Genomic DNA, 15,226 nt, shown 5'->3' on the forward strand with positions numbered 1-15,226 from the left:
TAGTGCATGAGGTGTGAAGCAGCTTCCCCGGGGGACCTGGAAGCATTGTTTACCTCTTCCAGCTGCCTGGCTCAACCTGTCCTGTCCTGTTGAGCAGAAAGAAGATTATCCAGTCCTGGGAGGAATCCAGCGCTACTTTTCCCACTGATGTCTCCTTGAGACATCACATAGGTCAGATGCAAATGGGCACTTGCAGAATATCGTACAGTCTAGTCTATTCATTCACATTTTAATTTATTAAACATCACTAAGGTAAGAGAAAGGAGGTTCCAATGGAAAAAAGAGAATCTGGATACTGACAATCACAACAAATCACCTGAGGGACTATCACAGAGGACGGGAGACAAAAGAAACATAAGTGAGCAAAGCCAGGAGGGTTTAATGGGATGGGATTCTCTGTGGGAGAACAGAAAATTGTGGCATAATTGCAGGTGGAACCGGTGAGTGTCCAATGAGACTCAAAGGCCAGGAGGGACAAATGAAAGGGTAGGGAAGATGCTCCATTTCTTCCCAGTGGGAAAGGAATAGAAAAATATTTATATCTAGTTAGTCATTCATTTATTCACCAAATATTTGCAAGCACCCACTAAGTGGTGCCAGGCACTCTTCAGTGATGATACAGTGGAGAACAAGACAGCCAGAATCTTTGACTTCGTGGAGTTGACTTTCTTGTGACCACTCCTGCTCCCTGGCAAGTGAAGGACTGACTTCCTGAGCACTGAGGTAGACATATAGGTCTTCCTTCCAGCAGTCAGTGCCATCTCTAGAGATGCCATGAGTAGGTGGTGGGAGCTGGGAGAGGGAAGGTGATATAGGCCTCAAAGCCTCAGTGTTGGGAAGACTAGGAAAGGGAAGAAAGGGGGGAGGGGTAAAGGAAGGGGGTGGGGAAAGAACAGATATGGAATGGAAGCCATAAAGACAGAAATCTATAGAGGGAAACACAAAGAATTGAGAGGGGAGGAATTTTTAATTAGTTAATAATTAAAATCATCATGTTACATGTAGATAGAAAAATATGTAAGATGCAGGAAGATAAGAAGAATCAAAAAATTGAGAGGGTGGAGGGAGGAGGAGTATGGAGAAAAAAATTTAGCTCTGGGTTACTAGAATCTGAATCAAAAAGAGAAACACTCTGTACTTATTGCCCATAAATAAATATTATCTCAAAGTATATTATATTTTGCCTCAAAGTATATAAGCTATATATATATATGTAATATATATTATATACATATCTCCATATACATGGAAAGAGAAAGAGAGAGAAAAGAAAGAAATGAAAGTCTTGAAGCCCTGAGATCTACATTTATTTGGGAGCATTTTTATATAAGATGAATTTATAACATCACGAATTCTGTCTTAAGCTGTAGATTTACCAGAAATGCAAGGGTTTACATTTCTTTTTTGCCTTGTCCATCCTCCATAAAAGGCTGAGTGTGTTATTTAAATTACAAAGGAAACTCTGCAGAAAGTAAAGATGATAATCATTTGGCTGTAGGATGACAAAGCTTACTAGAGAAGGAGAAAGGGAGGGAGGATATAAAATGAAAATGTCATAAAACTTGGAACAACAGAGAAATTATCACTCTAAGTCTGGGTTTGTCAACCCTGACACTGTTATCCTGAGAAATCACTCGTGGTGGAGGCCATCCTGGGGACGATGGATGGTTAGCAGTATCCTGGCCTTGGCCTAGTAGATGCAATCACGCCCCACACCCCAAGGCCCCAAAATAACTTTAAATATTGTCAAAAACCCTCTGGGGGCCAAATCACCTCCAGTTGGGAAACATTGGTCTAATTGTATGAAGTATTTTCTTTCATATCTGTGTAGTCCACTACAATTTTTTTCATGTTGCACATATGTGTTTCCATATGTATATATCTTATGTTGTATCTTGCCTTTTTTCATTTAGCCTCACAAAGAATGTTGTGGATGACCAGAAAAGACTCCTGACATTTGAGAAGGATAGCCGAGACCTTTGTAAATCTCCAACAGGCAAATGGCATGTGAGTGCGCAATGTCTCACATAATTTGTGTTTGGAAATGAAGAGAGAACAATCCAGCTGCTCCAAGACACCGATCACGAGCAGCTGACCAGGCGTACTCAGTAGCTGAAGTACCTGGTATCTGCTTTCCCACACTGCAGTTCACTGTAATCAAATTTGTCTCAGCTGGGTTACAAATTACTACAGGCCACAGGTTCCCTGGGTCTTTCTGGAGTAATTTAAGGAATGAATCCAAACTCTCCAAATGCCCAGGACTACTTTTGACATTAGGAACCTGTGTGCTGACACTGAGCAGTCCTTGGCAGTCCTAGGGAAGTCCACGAGCTAGTACAATGTTAAAACCTAAGAGGGCATTCACTGATGCAAGCAAGATAAGGCCATAAAACCAATACATTTTAAGTGTATTGTTTTGCAGATAAAAATATTTCAAAACAGGAAATGGGGTGAAAAGGTGGTGATAAAAAAATTGTTGCAAATTTCAAGTTGACATATAAATTGGACGTTGCAACTTTGACTTGATGTAAACATCATCTCCAAGGTTCTAAAGGCCATACAGTTAGGATACAGGGCTTGAAGTCCAAGGCAACTGGCGATTTTACCTTCTGCATAGAAGAATGAACTGGAAATCGTTTCTGCTCTTGGAAGAGCTGATGGTGAACTCAGCCATCTGCTTAGGTTATAGACCCGAGAGGTGATCTCATCAGTGGTTGTGTATACTGGAAATACACGAAGCATGTGCTAATAGAGCTGACTGGATGTGGAGGTAAGATCTGTACCCCAAAAGAACTTTGCTGCTGACAACTTCGGCCTCCTGAACAGTCATTTAACTTCTGCTAACTCCAGGTCTACCATGAGCCAATGCTAACTAGGAAAGCTACTGGGTTGTGAGGAATAAATGAAAATAAGGAGTGTGAAAGAACTGTGAAAACTTTAAAATGGGAGGCACATGGGGCCAATCCATGCCATCACTATGCACTCCTGTGCATTCATATAGTACAGAAAGTTTTGAATGTACATTTGACAGCCAAAGCAGCAACTTATGATGCCATTTTCTTGAAAGTCTTAGAAGGACAGAAGCAAGGGTGAATTTAAGTCCTTGTACTCACACTGAGGTTAAAATGAGATGATGAAAAGTCAGGGAAAATTGTTAACAAAGTTTTTAAATCTTTCAAGTCTGTTGTCCCTTCTTGTTCGTATTCCCATTGTCCAACATTTGGCAACAAAGAGGACAGGAAAAGTAACAGATTCTATACCTTCCTGCCACATAAAGGAGCTCCTAGTAAAGTCACCTAATCCCCCCAAAGCTTAATTCCCTCACCTATCAAACTGGAAATTTAGGGCATGATTTCCTTCTTGGGAGTGGTGAGGCTTAAATAAGCTTGATGACAGAAAACAGAATGTCTTTTCCCAGTATCAGGTATTATTATCCAATTTACTTTTTATTATTAGCTCATTGCTTCTTGGCATAAAAATGAGTGAAGAAGGCCAGAGATACTAAGGAATGTGGGAATTGCTACTAGATTTCCAAAATTCATAGTATCCTGCCTCCCACCATGAGTCAAAGTTTAGCTGTAAGTTGAAATTTTGTCCTATTACAATGGAAAAGAAATGTTTGCACATCAACATGGATGAATCACAAATATGTTTTGTGCATAAAGTCTCAAAAGGATATAGAATATAATTTCTTTTATATAAAAGGAAGGAAAACATATAGCCAATAAACTGTTTGGTAATATATACTTACATGTAAAATTATAAACAAAAATGAGGACGAGGGAATATGTTGGGGAGGGCATAAAGGGTGTCTTAAAATTATAATATTGTATTTCTTAACCTGGTTGATAGATATAAGCATGATTATTTTATTATTTTCATTTAATAAATAGTTTAATGAAACTACAGTTTTTAAACTATGTATCATTATGTATTCACAAATTATGTATGTGTTTGTGTGTACTATATATAAGGGTAACCAAAATACACTGAATGTTTAAAATTTAAAAATTACAGTAAAGACACATTGCTGTTAATCCCTCTCAAAATACTCCATGTTGCTTCAAATACACTCATCCCATCATTCTTGCCACTTTCTGAAGCAGTTCTGGAAGTCCTCTTTTGTGAGTGTCTTTGTAAGGTGTGATAAAAAATATGGTGAATGCTGCAGCAGAGTGTCATCCAGTGGAAAGGCAGGGTTATAAAAACGTTACCATGTGTCCTTATTCACCAGATCTGGCAACCTGTGACTTCTGTACCTTCCCCAAAGTCAAAATGACTATGAAAGGTAAATATTTTGAATCAGTTCAGGACATTGATGCAGCCATGACAGCACAACAAAAGACACTGATGAAACAGGACTTCTAGAACTGCTTTAGAAAGTGACAAGAATGACAGGATAAGTATGTTCCAAGTGAAGGAGAGTATTTTATGGGTGATTGGCAATGTGTCTTTTACTATAATAAATTAAAAAAATTTTAAATACAAATTATATCTGTCTATCGCACCTTGTATATAGTCTTCAGTATATGGGATACACCTCATAATAAAATATTTTAAAGATTCTTCATACCTCGAGAATCATACTATAATGAAACCTTATGGTAATTCTTTTTTGTTGCAGTTGGTTTGCTCTTCAGCTTGGGCCATCAGTAGACTTCCTGTTAATGACTTTTTCTCACATCTGCACTGTGTTTCCACTTGTCTGAGGCAAGTAGCAACATCAGTTCTTCCCTCTACCTGAAGGTGCTTCCTTCCCAGTCTCCCCTCCTTAGGGGCCTCAGCTCAAGCATCATTTCTTTTAAGAGCTCTTTTTCACTTCTCTGACTTGGTTAGGTTTTCCTACAACAAGTTTCCAGAACATCCTGTTTGTCTCCTTCCTAATATTCATCACACTTGCAAATGCTCCAGTTCTGTCCTCCCAAGAGTACACAACACTGCCAAGCAGCAACCACATCCATTGCTGGATCATTACTGCCTAGCCCAGCGTGTGATGGGCATGCCACGGCCTGTGTAGACTGACTGACTGAATGAAAGCCTGGCAAAGTTGGCGGATGCCTCCAGGCAGGTCTGAATATGAGATTATTAGATAAACTTTATCAGCTGCATTTGGGGCATTGTTTCATCTATGCTTTCTTTCCTAAGTCCTCGAGGACCAATTAGCACCAGCTCTAAACAATGGAAAGTAGTATCAGATTTCCCACTATTGTATTTAGTCCATCCCAGCAATTGCTTCATATTGGTTATAATAAGTTGGGATTGAGATGATGATGTCACTTTGAATGCCTCTCTACGGCCTTTGACTGCTCTGTAAGAAAAAACAACAGGTTCCTCTTGGAGAGGGGAACAGGATAATGCATTATTTGTGTTATCAGTCAAATCAAAAAGTGCATGAAGGAGCCACATAATTCATCTAGACAGCAATCACCAGGGGGCTGTACAGGTCTCTTATGTAGGTGATGAAACAGCCAAATACCCAACAGTGGTAAATTATTCCTTGTGTCACTAATAGCAATGGCAAAAGAAGCATCAAGGCCACAGATAAGGCATGTGGCGGGACAGCCACCTGAGTAAAAATTTGATGTTTATTTTTATCGCTTTCTTTTAATCTTGATCATTGAGCTTTTAAAATAAAATTACAGGGATGCTAAGCCTTGCCAGCAACTGAGGTGACTCATTTCCACTTGGTGGTGGCGTAGGCACGGTGACCTCTCCAGGCCAAGCCTGGGCCTCCCCATTCTGCCACCATCCCCGTGGCTCAGCTGGCACCTTGAATCCTGACAAGCAGTGCGTGATATATGGGAGTTTTTCTGTTACACTTATCGTCAAATAATTCAGCAAATATGTACCTCTTTTCTCTCATAGTTAAAGTGTTGACATGATATAATAAATTTCTGAGCTTTAAAAGCCTTATAGCAGGGGAGTCAGGACAACATAGGAATTTGAAATATGGTGATCATGAAGTATTTTGAATGGCTTTAAGGACTGTAGGTAAAACATTAAATTATATCAATATTCATGTTTAGTTAAACTTTTTAATGTTTTTTAAAGCCCTTCAAAATGTGGATAAGTAAATTCTTGAGCCTGATTTCAATTTGAGTCAAATTCCAACTAATAATGTTACACCCATAAACCTTCTCCTTAACAGCCCATTACATTAAACTGAAAACAGAATTCTTAAAACACTCTCTTATGTTGTCTACCCATGAAATAAGCATTCAGACTTTCAACAGATGTCTTTAATAGAATTGTTATTAAAAAGAGTATCATATAAAATAAATTTAGACTGTTAGTCTAGCACAATTATTAAAGGAATACTTGTGCATATTCAGATAATCACATCTTAATTGGGAGAAAAAAAGTCCTGTGGACATAATAATCTTCTGAGAGTGGCCATCTACTCATTTACCCATCCAGTTCATTATCCCAGATGAAGATTGTTAACGTTTTCTCCATACCATAAGCCCCAATTTTCAGGAAATTAAAAGTTGGTCAGAAAAAAAAAAACCTTCCAGTTAACAAGTATCAGACTAAAAGCAAAGTCCTCATAGAAATCTTGGGGAAAAAATTCAACTTTTTCTCAGTTATGAGTGCCAAAAAAAAAGTTCTGTGGTTTCAGGCACCTTTAAGTTTTATAACTTGAAAATAAGTAAGGCTTTGAGCAGAAAAAAAATAAAATTTCAAGTCTGCAGTATAGATTAATGCCTCGGGTCTGACTTAAAGATGACTCAAAGCCAGTAAAAACAACCAAACTATTTGTTGGGAAATATGCTCTATTGTGCACGAATATTTCAAAAAACATGACGATGTATGGCAGCATTGAATTTTGGTTTCTGCCTTCAGGCCTGCAATATGAAAATCATTACCCACACTAGTTAATTAGGTAATAACTGGAATTTACATGGCATCTTTCATTTCAGGATACTAAAACCAAGTGACAGGGAGAGGGCCACTTTCCCTCTCAATGGTCTGTCCTTCTGGTGGCAAGTGTTAATGGAAGGAAATTAGAGGTCAATGCCACTGAGGCATTCCTGAAACCATCCTTCCATGTTTACAAAGGAAGATCAGAAAGGAGGGTCTTAATCAAGGTCACACAGCAAACTGAAGCTGAAGTGATGTCTTTCCCAGGTCGCGATGTACCCTCAGAGTGTAGGGCTGTGGCCTCATGCTCCTTTCTCAGTTACTACTGTGTTCAGGCAGGCCTGGGAGATGGCTCCAGGTCAGCAGTTACAACAAGTCCAGCTCTGAAGGTGGCTGAGCCTGTGTAGAGGAGCAGGGGACAGAGCAGGTTCCGGATCAGACAGACCTCAGCTCGACACTTGATCTGGAACTTACCAGCTGAGTGACTTCAGAAGATACTCGAGCATCTGTCCACTGGGAGCTAGAAGAAATACATGTTCTCATAGGTATTTTTAGGAGTTGCTAAGGAAGAGAATTCGGCAGGTAAAAACAATCGATAAAAGTTAGCTATCATTATTTTCCTTATCTCGCGTCCCAATTATTTCTAAATTACATTTCAGGCTCACTATCTAAGAGGACAGCTTGCACTACCTTATCTATGTAGGAAATAGAAGGTTATGATCCTTCCCTTTTGTGTAATATATGAAACTTGACCATGGAGTTAAACAAGCAGTGATGGAAAGACAGAAAGATGTGGGATTCAGAAAGCCTGGTCCTTGACCCCAGCTCCATTTGCAACTTATGCAAACAGCGTCAGCCTCTCTGACGTCACGTGCGTGCGTGTGTCTATTTCTAATGTGCAAAACAGCACGATAAATTTTACCTACTTCGCTTAGGTTCTGTGGAGATTGAATGGAAAGAGAGATGTGAACATATTTTGAAAACTATAAAGCACTTAGTTTGAGTAGAATATTTTAATAATTTCTATCATGCCCAATGTCACTTCTGACTGATTTCTAGATCCATATTTTTCCTTAAAAGTGTGTTTTTATTTGAAACAATTGTTATTTATTACTCATTTATTAATAGACATGAAAATATTTTTGGTGACAGCCTATTTCTAGCAATAAACCAAAAATAGATTCATGGTTTAATATTGATGTTCTGTTTTTCTTCCTTCTTTTGGAAAAATTGAGTCTTCACAATTTGTTCAAGCAAAGAGAAGGGCTGTACTGCTTAATAGCTCTTCTACTAAAGTTCACCAAATTGTACTTGATGTTCAGACAGTTACTGGCTACAGAATATATGTTTTCCACTTGGTCGTATTAAACACACACACATACAACTTGCTTTGATATCAAAGTGGTCACACTAGTGTGGTTGAAATAATAGAGAAATTAAACTTGTCTGAAACTTCAGGGCTTTAAGAGCTAATCTCAAGTGACAGAGTTATTGAGAAATTTTGACCTGGAGAAGAACCTACCTTAGGAAAAGCATAAACACACTGGCTCCTTCCTCTGGCAAGGTGGTTTATGGTCAGACATCAGAAAACTTCACCTGGACTTTGACCAACCCCTTTATGAAGCTAAAGCTGAGTCTTTACAAACCATGCCATTTTGCCAGTAGATCCATGTTGGACTCTGAAAATAGAGAGAACCTATATGTTGAAGATTAAGAGGGACTGAGTCCTTCTCATTTGCTCCCTGTGGGCTTTCTGTCTGCTTGCTGTGGCTTTGTGCAGGGACATTGTTTGCCATAGATGCAAGTGAGTCCAGTATGAGGTTGTCTAATACTTGCTGAGTCAGCTTTGTCGTGTCCCCTCAGTCACTGATACCAGCTGAGCTTCTCCTAGAGGCCTGTTTTAGTGTCACAGAGACTCTCCTGCAAGCCTCTGGATTTTAACAATTCCATCCTTCTCCCCTCTCCCCTCAAGTCAAGAGGTTTATAACTGTTTCCTGCAATTGTGACTTTCCAGGCACCTTAACATCCTCTTTTCAGGGTTTTAGTTACTGTACTAGTCAGGGGTCTGCAGAGAAACAGGACCAACTGGATATAAATAACTATATAAAAGACAGATTTTTGTGGGGTTTTGTTTGTTTTATTAGCACATCTTGCTAAAGATAATGGATACATTCATTGTGGAGAGCTGGTACATATGCATAACACATTTTAGTCCTTCTTACCTCCCCTTTGCCTCCCCTTCCCCTCCCTTCCCTTTCCCTCTATTCCTAGATTCCTTTCTCAGCTGCAAAAGGTCTACCTCCTTGTTTCCTATCCTAGCCATGGTGATTGGATTAGTGGAACATGAACTTCATATCTCCTTGAAGTCAGTGTTACCTTCTTAAACTTCCAAGTTACATAAACCAATACATTCCCATTTTTTTAAAAGTTAAGTTAACTGAAAGTGTAAATAAGGATGAAAATGATTAAAATGAATAACTGATAATTTGAAATAGGAAAAGGTCCAAGTGTTTGGGGGTGGCGGGAGGGGAAGGGGAAAGGGAAGAAGGGAAAGGAAAAATTATGAGAAAGAAAATAAAAATGGAATCAAAGTCTGTGTAAATAGGGAAGGGTGGAGGGGCTGAAGGGAGCACAGGTAATGGGAGAAAAATTAAGAACTAAGATACATCATGTTCAGGTACAAACACCCAATGATAAATGTAAATCTATTGTATACCTAAAATGTACCAATAAATATATAAATAAAAAAAAAGTTAGGTTGACTTGTGTGTTTGTTACTAACAAGCTCTTAAACCATAGGAATGAACCTTTAATAATGGTACTTTAGCAAAAACTTGATGGATGTATGGGTAGGCAGTAGGCAACAGCCCATGGCCTTCAAGCCACACCCAGAATGGAGCTGGCAGTGGCAGGCAGGTCTTCCCATACCCTTGAGGCTGCCTAGGCTGCTTCTTGCTCACAGGGCTAATTCCACATGACTATTCACTGATGAATACACAGAAGAGCTGGTGGCAGTGGCTTGGTTCTTCTATATCCATCCACAATATGTGAGACCAATGTAACTTCCTGGATGCATATCCTAATTGAAAATTTATCTTAATTACAGAGATGAGGACAGAACTAAAATACTTCCTCATACTATTTTCTAAATATGATTATCTGATACTGAGGGGAATTGGCATCTATTAAATACTGTGACAGCCAGATTTGGATGAATCACCTTTATTTCACGACCAGCCTAAGAAGAACGTATCATCATCCACTTTTTAAAGATGAAGAGCATGAGACTTGGAAAGATGAAGCAACTTGCTCAAGGTTACAAGCTAATAGATTCAAATCCAGTTCCCTCTGACAGAGAAGTTCATTCTTTCCACATCTGGAAAAATCAAGGAAATAAACAGGTAGCTCAAAGGGAAAAGATGGCCACCGAAAGCATCTTATCTGTTACTTGACTTCTTGGTTTTCCACACCTATAGCCTAAAGCAGAAATGTGGCTGGAAAACTATGCTAGAGTATAAGTGAATGCAGAGCTCTAGACTGGAGATGGAGAGAGCCAAGAGCCGTTGTGGTTAGAATGCTAGGCAAGTCTGAGGCTGCTCCTAGTCCAGTACAACAAATTGAGGTTTATATTTGTTGAGTGATTTAGTGTCACTCATTAGTGTATTTTATACTTCACTGAACTTAGGCAAATTGTATAAACACTTTATATCTAAGCAAAACATGTCAGATGTCAGGACTCAAAATATGTATTTAATTAAAGAAATACATCTCTTAATACCAAAGCCCTAAATACATATTAAATGAGCCCCTAATCTGAAGGTAAATGAGATATTAAGTGACCCACATATACAGTTATACCTCCATTAATGAGGCAAATGTAGGCAACAGCAACTTGAGTGTCAGAAGCTTCATTATCCAATGCAGCAATAATGCAGAAGTCATAAGGACCATCCAAGTAGGACAGAGAAGAAGTGGGTACAGTATAGTTATTAAATATTAATCAATATAACGTCAAGCAGGCTGCCAGAAAATCTGGCAGTATCTGGAAGTTCTAAAATAGAGAGGGGCATTAAGAGGAAGTAGAAATCACAGGGCTAACCTGTGATCCTTCTGGGATGCATAGAAATGGTGTGAAAAAAAAGCCTGTGGGGTAGCCCGGACTAGTACAGAATGGTCACAACCTGATTTGGTCACCAACCAGCAAACAAGCCCAAGGAGAGAGCTGGGCCTGGCCAGACACATGTCTGCAAGAGGACAGCCTGTCTGGAGGGGAAAGATGGCACCTCTGACTCTCTCCCTCCCCCTCCAGGAGGTTCCTAACTGCAACAAAGAGGAGAAAAGGGTCAGGGTCACACGCATGTGATTTCATTATGCTGCCTATTACACTGTCCTTTTGAAAGTCCTTCAATAACAGGGATGTCTCTCATTACTTCATTAGAATTAAAAGACCAAGAACATTTACCTGGTTGAGGTTTCACACTGACTTGAATTCATTCAGTGTAGCTCATCGATGACCTTGATCAGAACATTTCCTTTCTTAACAAAGGAGAGGAGGCTGGGATGCAGGGTGACACTGGGCAGTGGCAGCAGCCATAGATTGTAAGACTCAGAAACCAGAGGCTGGGGAACCCCTAAATTTTTCTGATTTCCTATTTATACCATGAACCATGCAGGACAAACACTCTATTCATGGAGGTATTTTTGTCCTGTGCAGCTGTGTGGCTTAGCAGGAGCTTTGCTGTCGAGCTGTATGACTCATGCCAATGCTGCTGCGTGTGATTTATGAAGACTTAAAGAAAAAGAAAATAGCCTGCTCCATGATGAAGAAGCTTCATTTCCAGAGGATTTATTCATCAGGGACCATAGTACCACTTGGTCCTTTCCTGTTTGCTTGCTCTTTGAATGAAAGAGTGAGGCTCCCTCTGCTAGCCATGGGCTGGCAGACATCTCTTTGCACTCTCTTCCCCACTTGCCCTATTTCTAATGGAATAATGATACCTGTATCAGAAGAGCAGATAGCCATAACCAGAGTCCGTGGCCTTCAGCCACCATGCAAGTTCGGTGATGGTGAAACCTGCAAAACCATCCTGTTTGAGGCATTTCTTGGACCTGGGGATGCCTGCCTCAAAATGAGTCTGCAGCCAAAGGCATGGGGAAAGATTGAAAAGGAACCAGGCTTTATTGGTAACCAGGCTAATAGTTTCTCTCAGATTGTCTCCCTGTGCTATGGTTTGGATGTTAGGTGCTTCCCTGAAGGTTCATATGTTGAAGGCTTGTCCAGGGTGGTAGTGTTCAGGTGGTGTAAACTTTTAAGAGCTGGAGTCTGGTGGGAGGTCCTTAGGCCAATTGAGGACACATCCTTAGAAGAGACTGGGGTAGTTCTCACGGGGTCATGGTTAGTTCTTGGGCGAGGATTGTTGTAAAAGCTTGAGCCTGGGCCCTCTCACTTGCCCTAGCTTCCTGTGTGAGATGTAATCCTTCCCACCCACACCTGCTCCTGCCATTACCATCTGCCATGATGTGATATGCTGAGAGCAGTGCCCCCACCTGAACTGACCGATGGAAGTGCCATGCCTTCGAACCTCCAAACTAAAGAAATCTTTTTCTTCATAAGTAGTCTGCCTCAAGTCTTTTGTGACAGTCATGAAAAGTCATGAAAAGCCTCACTGATTAGGAGATCTTCAGTTCAGCTGCTTTCCTGAAATGGCACCTGGGAAATATTCAACAATCCTTTCCCTCCTCTCCACCTCACGGTCCCCAACAGGGGTCAGAAAGGAAAGGGCTGAGACCTCTAACTCCAAAGGGTTTCCAACTCCTACCCTAGAAACTTCCCAAACTGGACTTGATTAGATCGGTCTCTTTGCTACAATCCCTCCTTGCTCAACAAGGCCAATGTCTACATTTACACCTTGAGGAGTGGAGAAATCAGGTCACCCCAGGCTTGTGGCTATAGTGCATAATGGCTATGCTTTGTCATAAAGCAGCTTTGTCATAAAAAAGCAACTTTGGCAATATCTTGTTTATCTTCTTCCAGAAATGCACTGTTACTCACTAATCCCTTTGCTACAATGGAAGAGAATAAATGTTCACAAGAATTTGTGAATAATGTGGTTGTAGGGCCTGCCCTTTGAACACCTTCATCTTAAATTAAATTGTGGGAGGCTCAGGATAAAGTTTGTATTCAGGTTGTCTAACTCATTAATAAGATATATAGCTTATCTTATTCCTTTGAAAGATGAGAACAAAGCGGAATTGGAGGATTTGCAAAAGGAAACTGAAACGACAAATCTAAAAATACTAAAAATGTATGCCAACAAGTATCTATTTTAAGTTAGAAAATTTAAAAACAAAACAAATCAACATTTTGGTATAATTTTTTTTCCAGAGGAAGTGCTACACATATCTTATCCTTTGCTTAATTTTGCTTTGGGTAGTTTGGGTGTGATGTTTCAAATGCAGGCTTAGGCTTATTTGTTTATTTTTTGTGTGATCCAGCCCCCACTCCCACCTACACACACACTAAGGACCTGAGCAATTGGTTACAGGTAGTTGTTTTAATCTCTATGCCCAGAAGCTTTGAAGGCGCTCCCAGCTGCGTGAAAGTACTTCATTGCTCTGTGCCTTTGCCAGGCTTCAAAGCCTCACTACAGGGATTTGTAGTGCAGGATACCCTCTCCTTCCAAAGGATCTATTACTTTCCATTTGTTGTGCAAATTTTTATGGAGATTCACTAGAATATTCCTGCATATACCACTTTGGCTCATAGTGGCTCTTTCTAGCTGTTATTAAGAACTGTCTAGGAAAATTATCCAAAGGAAAAAGTTACAGTCAGAAAGCCTGAAACTAGTCCTGTTGACTTTATGGTCTTTCAGGATCTACTATGCCACACCCTGTTTTGCTAATCTAGAAGCTTCTACCAGTGGAATAGTTGGGGAGCTTTCCCTCAGGAGGTAGGAGGAAGCTAATTAGTTTTGATTGAAGTTGCAATTAAAGAAAAAGTTTCACCTTTATAAAAATTATATGTAGAGGAGTCTAAAAGGAACAGGAGTCCTGAGACCAAGAGGAAATACATGTTTTGGGTCAGGCTGTCTAGTGACGGAAATTCTATAATTCTGTGTTGTTCAGTGTGGTAGCTACCAACCACATGTGACGACTGAGCAATTGACATGTGGCTAGCAGGACTGAAGAGCTGCATTTTTAATTTCTTTTAATTTTAATGTAAATTGCTGCAAGTAAGCCTGGTGTGGCTACACATGCCTATAATCCCAGATACTTGAGAGGCTGAGATAAGAGTATCAAAGATTTGAGCCCAACCTAGGCAACTTAGTGGTGATCTTGTCTCAAAATAAAAAGAGGTGGAACACTTGTCTAGTATGTGTGAGGCCAGAGCTTCAATCCCCAGTGAAGAAGAAAAAGAGAGGAGGAGGAGGAGGAAGAGGTGGAGGAAGAATAGGGGATTATATACAAAATATATAAAGAACTTTCACAGGTAATAATAAGAAAGTAAACTGACAATTTAAAGTGGGACAGAGATTTGAAAAGATAAAGATATGATAAACCAGCACATGAAAAGATGCTTGAAATTGCTTTTTTATTGAAAGCAAAGTAAACTAAATGGAATACCGCACAGACCTCATAGAATCACTCATATTTAAAAGTCCAAGTAGCAAGGATATAAACAAATTGGAATTCTCATCATTAAGTCATCCACCTTGGAAAAAAAAAAACCCAAATCAAAAAAATACAAACAAACAAAACACACCTAAATTGCTATAAGTTGTAGTGAATTGCTACTGTATTGAATGGCACAGCCCTAGGAATTAACTGTGTGTGTGTTTACAAAATCTAGGACCTAGATGGAAAAAAGAAAAGGAAAAGGGAGGAGGAGGAAATAATAATTACATGGACCTTACTGGAAAAATCCATTTGACTTGTCCCCGAATCTGTTCACCCAGGCAATAGGAGATGACTTCGATCTGTCCTAAAGAGAATAGTGCCATCATTTATTTTCATTCATCTTTAGGGAGTGAGGCTGCCATGCCCACATACAGGCTGGCACTTCCCTGCACTTGTGCCAACTGATTGATAGCATTTCTAGCAATCCTGTGCTTACTTGGCAATGGACAAGGGAGAAAGGAAATTGCCTCCTCATTGACCAGCCTGAGCCAATAATGTGTCATTGTGCGCAGCTGTCAGTTTTATACATCAAGAGTGTCCAATAACAGGTAGGACACCCGCCCTTTTAAAGCAACATAAATCAGGAGTTGTAGAAGCAGAGAGGGGTCACCAAGAGGCCACAGGAATCTCAGGCCTGTCCACTTGTCTGATGTGGGGCCTTCAAATTGTTCCCTGGGTTGGCCAAAAA

This window comes from Heterocephalus glaber, unplaced genomic scaffold (genome assembly GCF_053883595.1).
Source record: "Heterocephalus glaber isolate CG9 unplaced genomic scaffold, H.glaber_assembly_v1.0 deba00001586, whole genome shotgun sequence".
In the NCBI taxonomy this organism is placed as follows: domain Eukaryota; kingdom Metazoa; phylum Chordata; class Mammalia; order Rodentia; family Bathyergidae; genus Heterocephalus; species Heterocephalus glaber.